This window comes from Dreissena polymorpha, chromosome 7, assembly GCF_020536995.1.
Source record: "Dreissena polymorpha isolate Duluth1 chromosome 7, UMN_Dpol_1.0, whole genome shotgun sequence".
Taxonomy (NCBI): Eukaryota; Metazoa; Mollusca; class Bivalvia; order Myida; family Dreissenidae; genus Dreissena; species Dreissena polymorpha.
Window position 1 is genome coordinate 21,790,393 of NC_068361.1, and position 11,192 is coordinate 21,801,584.

At 33.9% G+C, this 11,192-nt stretch overlaps 1 long non-coding RNA gene across 1 annotated transcript; it reads right to left on the reverse strand.

The window, feature by feature from the left end:
• Window positions 1–1,629: 1,629 nt before the first annotated feature.
• On the reverse strand, window positions 1,630–2,744 carry LOC127839318 (uncharacterized). Its single transcript, XR_008030287.1, has 2 exons — window positions 2,676–2,744; window positions 1,630–1,737 (listed from the first exon to the last, which is right to left on the reverse strand). It is a non-coding gene; the product is annotated as an uncharacterized LOC127839318 (long non-coding RNA).
• Window positions 2,745–11,192: the final 8,448 nt, after the last annotated feature.

The window sequence follows — 11,192 nt, forward strand, 5'->3', positions numbered from 1 at the left end:
TCTTTACCTTTAATTAAGATTAAGTAAAATCTGCACCATATGTAATATATGGTGTAAGAAGTATCGCATACACGATTAACATGATATTTTTCATTGACCTCGTTCCACAGTGCGTTAGCTACATAATGAGTGAAAATTATTATATAGTTGAAAAAGTCAAGTTAATTATTTTCTCTCTTGTATTTTAGTTAGTAATTCAATCTTCGTATTTATTTTAATGTTGATTGAATTACTTCTTTTGATGCGTATGGTCTTCCTAATACTGATGAAATAGTGAATTCGGTCAATATAACAAAAAACAAAATGCAAACTTAATAAAAGCTTATTTATTTAAGAGCAATTTCTCCATTCAAATACATGTATTTGCTTTCAAGACCTTGTGCTACTGTAGCATCATTACATTTCTTAATGACTAAATTTCACGCCTTTTGCACACCATTTAATTAAACGTTTTAAATGCGAGTACCTGCCATGTGAGTAGCGCCTTTTGTTAAAAGGTCTTATTTAATAAAGCATTCCTATTAGCCAGGACAGTTTATATTATTCTGCTTGCAGCATATCTATGTTTGAATAAGATATCTTTAAAGCAAGAAAATAACATACACTCATAAAGTGTCGTATGGGTACAGCCTGTGCACCATATAATAATACATGTTCTAGATCTATTAAAAACCTGTTATGAATGGAGAGCGAAATATACAACATGATTCGTGTACACACATTTGTGTTTTGCGTATTTTACTGTGACCTCTGTTTGTCAATATCAATCACTATGCATAATGTAATACATAAGAAAAGCATTTCGAACTCGAATTTTAAATAAACATTTTCATATGCTTAACTGAGCGTTACACTCTATGCCTTAGACTACAGTTGGTATTGTATATAATACACGCAATGAACTGAATGAGCATTTTTTACATACGTTTCGAAACGGTGGAACTTGTAGCGTTTGATAATCATACAATGTTCAATTGGTTACAGTCAAACAAGAACTTTGAACACAATGCCAATATTAAAATATCGGATAGGTGTTATTTGTGCCTGTATGTAGGTCTTCAATAAGTTGTCTTAATTGATTATATTTTAAAAAGGGATTTTCCACAGAATCCCTTTTAAAATGGTCATTTTAAAGGAAATTTCTTTAAAATAAACCCACATTTTTCTCACTTTTTTGAAGAAAGTACAAACAATTTTACGCTGGCAGTACAACCCATCTTACATTCAGACAGGAAAATTGAACTGAAACTTAAATGTTATGCTGGCGGTACAACCTCCCAAAGGTTCAAAATAAAAACTTAATATTCTTTGAAAATGAAAATGTTACGCCAGCAGTACAAACTCCCTAAGGTTCATAATCACATAGACAGATAAATGTTTGAAAATGTTACGCCGGCGGTACCAACTTCCAGCAAGGTATAATCACACAGTAAAAATCACACTGAAATAAAGGAAGATAAACCACTTTTAAATGTTTAAGTTGTTAGGTTCATAATCACAACAGATAATTCTTTGAAAACGTTACGCTAGCGGTACAAACTCTCAGAGGATCATAATCAAAATGTTACGCCGGCGGTACAAACTCCCTAAGGTACCAATAGTAAAAATCACACAAACCACTTTTAAATGTTTAAGTTCTTAATTTAATAGTAAATTATACAAGTAATGTAAATACAGAACACACAAAATGATATAACCCTTAAAATTTAACTGAAAATGTTACGCTGGCGGTACAACCTCCCAAAGGTTCATAATCACAACAGATAATTCTTTGAAAATGTTACGCTGGTGGTACAAACTCTCAGAAAATACACAATGACAGATAATTGTTTAAAAATGTTACGCCGGCCGTACAAACTTCCAAAATGCATAATCACACAGAAAAAATCACACTGAAAAAAAGGAAGATAAACCACTTTTAAATGTTTAAGTTCTTAGTTTCATAATCACAACAGATAATTCTTTGAAAATGTTACGCTGGCGGTACAAACTCTCAAGAGGATCATAATAACAACAGATAATTCTTGAAAATGTTATGCCGGCGGTACAAACTCCCTAAGGTACCAATAGCAAAAATCACACAAACCACTTTTAAATGTTTAAGTTCTTAATTTAATAGTAAATTAAACAAGTAATGTAAATAAAGAACACACAAAATGATATAACCCTTAAAATTTAACTGAAAATGTTATGCTGGCGGTACAACCTCCCAAAGGTTCATAATCACAACATATAATTCTTTGAAAATGTTACGCTGGTGGTACAAACTCTCAGATAATACACAATGACAGATACTTGTTTAAAAATGTTACGCCGGCGGTACAAACTTCCAAAATGCATAATCACACAGAAAAATTCACACTGAAAAAAAGGAAGATAAACCACTTTTAAATGTTGAAGTTCTTAGGTTCATAATCACAACAGATAATTCTTTGAAAATGTTACGCTGGCGGTACAAACTCTCAAGAGGATCATAATAACAACAGATAATTCTTGAAAATGTTACGCCGGCGGTACAAACTCCCTAAGGTACCAATAGTAAAAATCACACAAACCACTTTTAAATGTTAAAGTTCTTAATTTAATAGTAAATTATACAAGTAATGTAAATACAGAACACACAAAATGATATAACCCTTAAAATTTAACTGAAAATGTTACGCTGGCGGTACAACCTCCCAAAGGTTCATAATCACAACAGATAATTCTTTGAAAATGTTACGCTGGCGGTACAAACTCTCAGAAAATACACAATGACAGATAATTGTTTAAAAATGTTACGCCGGCCGTACAAACTTCCAAAATGCATAATCACACAGAAAAAATCACACTGAAAAAAAGGAAGATAAACCACTTTTAAATGTTTAAGTTCTTAGGTTCATAATCACAACAGATAATTCTTTGAAAATGTTACGCTGGCGGTACAAACTCTCAAGAGGATCATAATAACAACATATAATTCTTGAAAATGTTATGCCGGCGGTACAAACTCCCTAAGGTACCAATAGCAAAAATCACACAAACCACTTTTAAATGTTTAAGTTCTTAATTTAATAGTAAATTATACAAGTAATGTAAATACAGAACACACAAAATGATATAACCCTTAAAATTTAACTGAAAATGTTACGCTGGCGGTACAACCTCCCAAAGGTTCATAATCACAACAGATAATTCTTTGAAAATGTTACGCTGGCGGTACAAACTCTCAGAGGATCATAAACACAATGACAGATAATTGTTTTAAAATGTTACGCCGGCGGTACAAACTTCCAGAAATGCATAATCACGCAGAAAATATCCCACTGAAAAAAAGGAAGGAAAACCACTTTTAAATGTATAAGTTCTTAAATTATTAGCAAATTATAAAACAAGTCATAACAAGGGCTGTTTGTAAAACATGCATGCCCCCCATATGGGCTCTCCGTTGTAGTGACAGCCATTGTGTGAATATATTTTTTGTAACTGTGACCTTGACCTTTGACCTAGTGACCTGAAAATCAATCAATGTACTTATGTAGATTCATGATCCTAGCCATAAGCGTTCTTGATTTATCATACGGACACCATTTTACTATTTCGGGTCACCGTGAAATTGACCTTTGACCTAGTGACCTGAGAATCAGTAGGGGTCATCTGCGAGTCATGATCAATCTACCTATCAAGTTTCGTGATCCTAGGAATAAGCGTTCTTCAGTTATCATCCGGAAAACATTTTACTATTTCGGGTCACGGTGAACTTGACCTTTGACCTAGTGACCTCAAAATCGAACGGGGTCATCTGCGAGTCATGATCAATGCACCTATGAAGTTTCATGATCCTAGGCATAAGCGTTCTTGAGTTATCATCCGGAAACCATTTTACTATTTCGGGTCACCATGACCTTGACCTTTGACCTAGTGACCTCAAAATCAATAGGGGTCATCTGCAAATCATGATCAATGTACCTATGAAGTTTCATGATCGTAGCCATTAGCGTTCTAGAGTTATCATCCGGACACCATTTTACTATTTCAGGTCACCGTGACCTTGACCTTTGATAGAGTGACCTGAAAATCAATAAGGGTCAACTGCGAGTCATGATCAATCTACCTATCAAGTTTTATGATCCTAGGCATAAGCGTTCTTGAGTTATCATACGGAAACCGTTTTCCTATTTCGGGTCACCGTGACCTTGACCTTTGACCTAGTGACCTGAAAATCAATAGGGGTCATCTGCCAGCCATTATCAATCTACCTACGAAGTTTCATGATCCTAGGCATAAGTGTTCTTGAGTTATCATCCGGAAACCATTTCACTATTTCGGGTCACTGTGACCTTGACCTATGACCTAGTGACCTGCAAATTAATAGGCGTCATCTGCAAGTTATAATCAATCTACATATCATGTTTCATGATCCTAGGCCTAAGCGTTCTTGAGTTATCATACAGAAACTATTTTACTATTTCAGGTCACCGTGATCTTGACCTTTGACCTAGTGACCTCAAAATCAACAGGGGTCATCTGCGAGTCATGATCAATGTACCTATGAAGTTTCATGATCCTAGGCCCAAGCGTTCTTGAGTTATCATCCGGAAACCACCTGGTGGACGGACCGACCGACAGACCGACATGTGCAAAGCAATATACCCCCTCTTCTTCGAAGGGGGGCATAGTAAATACAGAACACACAAAATGATGTGTAAATTTTCAATCAGTGAAATTCCCAAAATAAAAAACAATACCAGTATACTAATATGTACTCAATCCACCAGTCAGCAGGTCAGAAAATATATATTAAATAGTGTGAATGATTCAATATTATTTATGTCACACTTAAATTAGTTCTCAAAATATACAAGTATTAAAAAATGCTAAACATTTTTTTTTAACATGTGAAGTCATTATGAAAAATTAAATATTTAAATAAAACAATCTTTACCGCTATTACATGTATAACCATTCAAAGTTCTTTAACAAGTGCAATTGCTGCAATTTGTATTTTCATTACTAAACAATTCTGCCACAATTTTAGTATGTATTGTAAGGGCAAAACTTTATTGTTTCTCTGAAATACTCAAACATCATATAGGACATACAAAATAAAACATTGGTAATCACAAATTAACAAAATCAATTTTAATTAAGCATTTTAAAATGAAGACAAGTTCATACAAAGCATTTTCGAAATCGAAAAAATGTTAGAATAATGCACATGAACACATTCACAGTTACAATGGCTTACAAAGGCTGACTGAATATGAATTGTTCACCATTAGAACTTATTTTTTGTCTTGTTTCTTAAAAGATCTCAGGTTATTTTAAGATATTACATTGATTGCAACAGTAAGAAACGTGAAATCTCTTTAATTAACTTTTGATTATATAGCGAAAGAAATACAAAAATAGTTTTATTTAAAATAATCTCATAAACTATTCAAACATTTAAACTGTTTTATACAAGTCCCATATTCTACTGACCGAAATGACATAAGAAGAATATGACCACCACCACTGAACAAAACCAATAATGAAAAAAGCATATACCTAAGTGAAACCAAAAGTTGTCTTCAAGCATTTCAAAATGGAATTCAAACATTCTTTGGATAATGCACATAAACAAAAGTGCAGTAAAGAGAATCAAATTGTTGATTAGGGAATATTCAATTCCAACATTAAACTGAACAAAATCATGTAGAATAATGCATACACTTAATATGATCATCAGTGTGATGTAAAATTCATTTTTTTTTCGTTTACTTCAAAAAAAGGGCAATCATTTGCATGATTTTATAAAAAAAATGAAGCTATCAGTCTCACAATTTGATAAAAATTATCTATGCATTTTTTTATAAAACAGAAATTTCAAACCATTAAATTTAAGTTAATTCCATAACTTGACAGGGAAATGTCTTAGTATGAGAAACCTGACTTCAATCATTCAGAAAAATAACATCAAGTGCCTTAATATGTACTCTGGTTGCAAATATTGATATCAACATTTATTTTAAGTTCACGACATTTTTAGTCTTGAGAAAATAGGTATAACTTCTAGATGTGGCAATAGGATGACCTTACATCTGTCCCACCTCTCTCACCCATGAGAACCTCACTCTACTAACTCCATCAGAGTACTGGACTGAACACTCTCCTGAATAAAAAACATCTTGAAATGTAAGAATTTGAATGCTGTTATACAGCCAAGCGATATGATAATCATATGGTTATTAATTATGTCTTTTAAATTATAGCATTAGTACTCATAGCAATTGATACTGCAGAGTCAAATGTACAATGTTTTGCTTGAAAACTATAGTTTGGCACTCACAATGGGATATATAAAGATACTGCATAAATATACCATTCATGTTTTCAGCGCCAGAAAAAACCAATATGATTGTCAATTTGAACATGGGCTGTTTGTAAAACATGCATGCCCCCCATATGGGCTGTCCGTTGTAGTGGGAGCCATTGTGTGAATACAATTTTTGTCACTGTGACCTTGACCTTTGACCTAGTGACCTGAAAATCAATAGGGGTCATCTGCGGGTCACGATCAATGTACCTATGAAGAGTCATGATCCTAGGCAAAAGCGTTCTTGAGTTATCATCCGAAAATCATTTAGTATTTCGGGTCACCGTGACCTTTGACCTTGTGACCTCAAAATCAATAGGGGTCATCTGCAAGTCATTATCAATCTACCCATGAAGTTTCATGATCCTAGGTGTATGCGTTCTTGAGTTATCATTCAAAAACCATTTTACTATTTCTGGTCACCTTGACCTTTGACCTAGTAACCTCAAAATCAATAGGGGTCATCTGCGAGTCATGATCAATGTACCTATGAAATTTCATGATCCTAGGCCCAAGCGTTCTTGAGTTATCGTCTGACAACCACCTGGTGGACGGACCGACTGACAGACCGACCGACAGACCGACCGACATGAGCAAAGCAATATACCCCCTCTTCTTGGAAGGGGGGCATAAATATCAAACACAGTTGTTGTGTGATGTGAAATGTCTTTGCATGTTTAAATTGTCACTTACATAATTGAAGGGTGTCTGACAGACAAATCCCTGCTATAGGTTCAATGAGTGAACGGGAAAAAATTGCCAAAACAAGATGGACTACAGCAATTTATGAATATCTGTTTAAGTTGAAATGGTACCATTCACTGCTTATGAATAAATTGTACAGCAATATGGATAAGTAACATAAAATCTACACAAAATAATAACTCTATTTAATTAATTTCAATCGCCAAGCCTCACGATATGAGTGGCAGTTCTTGATGATAATCATTCTGTATTTTAATGTTTAATGAATGAGAAATGAATAAGGAGCTGCACAACAAAAAAGTGTGACAGACATTACTGCAATACCAAACGCCTGTGGTGGGGTATAATAAAGCAGTTAGTTATTAAATAAAGTTATGGAATATATATATATATATATATATATATATATATATATATATATATATATATATATATATATATTTCACTATGATTCTAGAAGTGTACCTTTTAAGCAAGGTGTTTTTAAAACTAACAGTCACTTTACTAGTTGAAAATATGCATGCTGTCAGCTTTTGACAAACAGACAAGAACAGAAAAAAGGGTTTATATGTTGAGTTTCACAATATAAACAAGATTATCATTGCATGCAATGCAAAATTCCCCTACTGGTCAAAATACCATTACAAAATTGTCAGCAACATTGTCAGTGTTGTTTTGATATATCACAAGTTCCCTCTGGGCATACCAGTTGGGAACTTACAACTGATTATTTATTCACAGTAATTAAAGCTTATTTTAGTACATGGTCAGTTTTATATGGGATTTTGTTCATCTCACTTGAAAATTGTACATTATTCGTAAAATATTGTATTATGTTTAAAATTACCGTTTGCATATTTTCGGATCAATTTGGCCGGCAACCATTCCTCTCGTCCGTCTTCAAATCTCCAGAATGCTTCAATTTCTTTGTCCTTTGATGAATTTTCCTTGGACTTCGAGCAATCTGTTTTCAGATATAATAAAAGACCCTGAACTGATTTGATGAACTACCGAGCATGAGCCATCTGCAGACATTGTCATCCACTTGTCCGAGTGTTAGGTAGAGAAAAGGAAGTCATTAGTAATAGTATTAAGGTTAACTGTCCATGTAAAGTAAATGTTACCAGTGACACTCCAACACTCAATGTTCAAAATGGGGCACACATTTAGAAAAATAATATCAAGGTTTATCTGCCATTGATAATTATGTTCACTTTGTGACAATAAACAAGAATAATTGACTATGACCAAATATCTATTTCCATTTTTTAAAGAAATTGTCCTCAACAATAGGGTCAATAAACAATGAAAATTACAACATGAAAATGGGCCATAATTATGAGAACAGGTTATAAAACTAAAACTTTAACCCATTCTCCCAAGTGTGTTCTTATATTTATGAGCCCAGCTCAAGTTTTAGGGCCCATAGCTACTGGACTCTTGCTAATTCATAGCCCTAATGATTCAATTTAGGCTTATTTGCCCTTGAGAACTGAGATGCATTTTTAATTAGTAAACATGAATACCTAAGTTGAACCAAATGTCTTTGACAATCTCTGAGAAATGGACCATTAAAAATGTTCATATTGATAGTACAACTATTCATGGTTTTATTTGGGACAGGTGACAAGTTGAGCAGACCACCGTGTCGTCATCATTTTAGCACATTTTTCAAATTATACCCAAATTATGTATTTCAATGGGTGAACAAACAATAAACGGTAGATAAATTGCGAAAACTGTTGTTTATGTCTAAATCTTAGGATAATTGTGGAAAAGAATACTTCTATTAGCAATTGACAATTCAATAAACAGAAAAAAATAATAGAAATATATTACAGAAGATGTAAAAACAAGTGCTGTTTGTAAAACACGCATGCTCTCCAAATGGGCAGTTCATTGTAGTGGCAGCCAGGCCATTGTGACCTTTAACTTTGACCTAGTGACCTGAAAATCAATACGGGTCATCTGCCAGTCATGATCAATGTACCAATGAAGTTTCATGATCAAGGCCTAAGCATTCCTGAGTTATCATCCCGAACCACTGTGACCTTGACCTAGTGACCTGAAAATCAATAGGGGTCCTCTGCCAGATGGACCGACAAACCGACCAACAAACGGACCGACCGACATGTGCAAAACAATATTCTCCCTCTTCTCGGAAGGGGTGCATAAAAATATTTATTACATATAAATCAGGATAACTCACTTATGATCAAGTGTCAATGTATGTCAACTTATATCTGATCAACTGTCACTGGTGTCTCAAACAGGGTCTTTATGAGGTTATTTGGTACTTGAGGCCTGGACATTTGTGTCTATGCCTAATAACTCAAACTGCATATTCAGGTTTAAAAACATTGAAATATTAGGCAAATTAATGGGGTTGGCATAAGAAGATGTGTGTTCACTCGAAGTGGTCTTAAACCAATGTTTGTGAATTATTCTAAACTCTGTAAGTCAAGAAATAGTTATCATTTATAAAAAAGATCCATTCATTAAGTGTTCGAGAATATTATAAGAAATATATGCACTTACGCTCTGTCAGTTGACGCCTCAATTCTGAGTTTTCCGTTTCCAGTTTGGAACATTTGTCCTTTATTATTTGAAGCTCATCAACTACCTTGCTGTACTTCTCCTAGAAGTACAAGTTAATATATTGATCTATGAGCAGACCCTTTCTCTGCCGATTTTAATAGTAGTTTCATGTTCCCCCCCAAAAAAACATCTGAAGTTTTTTTTTTGCCATGCAAACAAACTTTTTTATTCTCACAAGAAAAATTGAAGCACAACTTCCCAATGTCACAGGTAATGTTCTCAAAATGCTTTTTCAGGCTATTTAAAAGATCAAATACTTTTTCATTTTAATATCATTTAACTGATTTCCAATCAAACACAAGGCCTTTCTTAATACTTGCAGTTCACCAGTGTAAATACATAAACCAAATACTATTTATTTAATTGCTCATGTTTCTGATATACAAAAAAGGAAATTAATTAACTTACAAGGAGTCCCTCAGACGTGTTTGAACATTCCTCATTGGCATCATCTTCCAGGTCAGTTTGCGTTCTTTTTTTTGTAAGTGGTCTGGATCCCAAAAATTCCTTTCTAAAAAATAATCAAAAATTAACTTCAAATATATACAACACCAACATGTTTTACATTGTCTGTGGCTTCAGGGCTTTTTTTCTTTCTTTGGGACCCGCCGTAAAATGGCCCTTTCCCCTCGGATTTTTTTCCCCTCAGCAGGCAAATTTTCCCCCAGACTTGATTTTTTCCCTTAATTTTTTTTTTTAACTTTAATTTCATAAGTTAACCTGATCCAGTGTAGAAATTATAACATATTGCATAATTAAATTATCTGTTGCTTTGAATTTGTTATAAAACAGCACAATATGTTAAATTGATTATTTAAGACTTTCCTTATTTCCGCCAAAATCCGGTGTTTCACGTGATTTTTTCCCCAAATTTCAGCAATTCGCACGATTATTTTTCCCCTCAAAAAAGGCCAGGCCCTTTCCCCAAAGTAAGATAAAAAACCCTGGGCTTTAAAAACGTCCCGCGACACAGGTGCCTCAACATGCTTGTGAAACTATAACAAGAGCACCGCCTTGCGGGTGCAGACCGCTCATCTATTTTCTTTTTAAAGGGAACGGACTCTCATTTTCAATCACAAAAGAGGGAGGGGTGGAGTGAAGAGGGGTGTATAGTGTGGGGGTGTGGACATTTATTACATTATCTTCCAAAAATGCGAAAACAATGAAAAAAAAATCGGGGGGGGGGAAGGAGGGGGGATTCTTGGGTGCGATGGTTGGACGGTATTTCAAACATAAAATAATAAAAATAAATATTTGTGTTTTTTAACTGTTTCAAAAAAAAACTACTGCAATAACTAATGCCTACCAGTCTATTATTTCTTTAAAAAAATTAATATTCACATTTACAATCTTTCCTTTAATAATTCAAATAAGATGATACCCTTTAGCTAAAGACATACAGTTTAAATAAAATGCAGTAAATTTGGTTGATTTTTGACAAAGACACTGTCAAATTATTTGATATTGTGCCTACTAATGACAGAGTAGCTCTCTAGACAAGCATTGTCCGGATTAACAGCACAAAAAACATCAAACAATCATTGCGACAAAT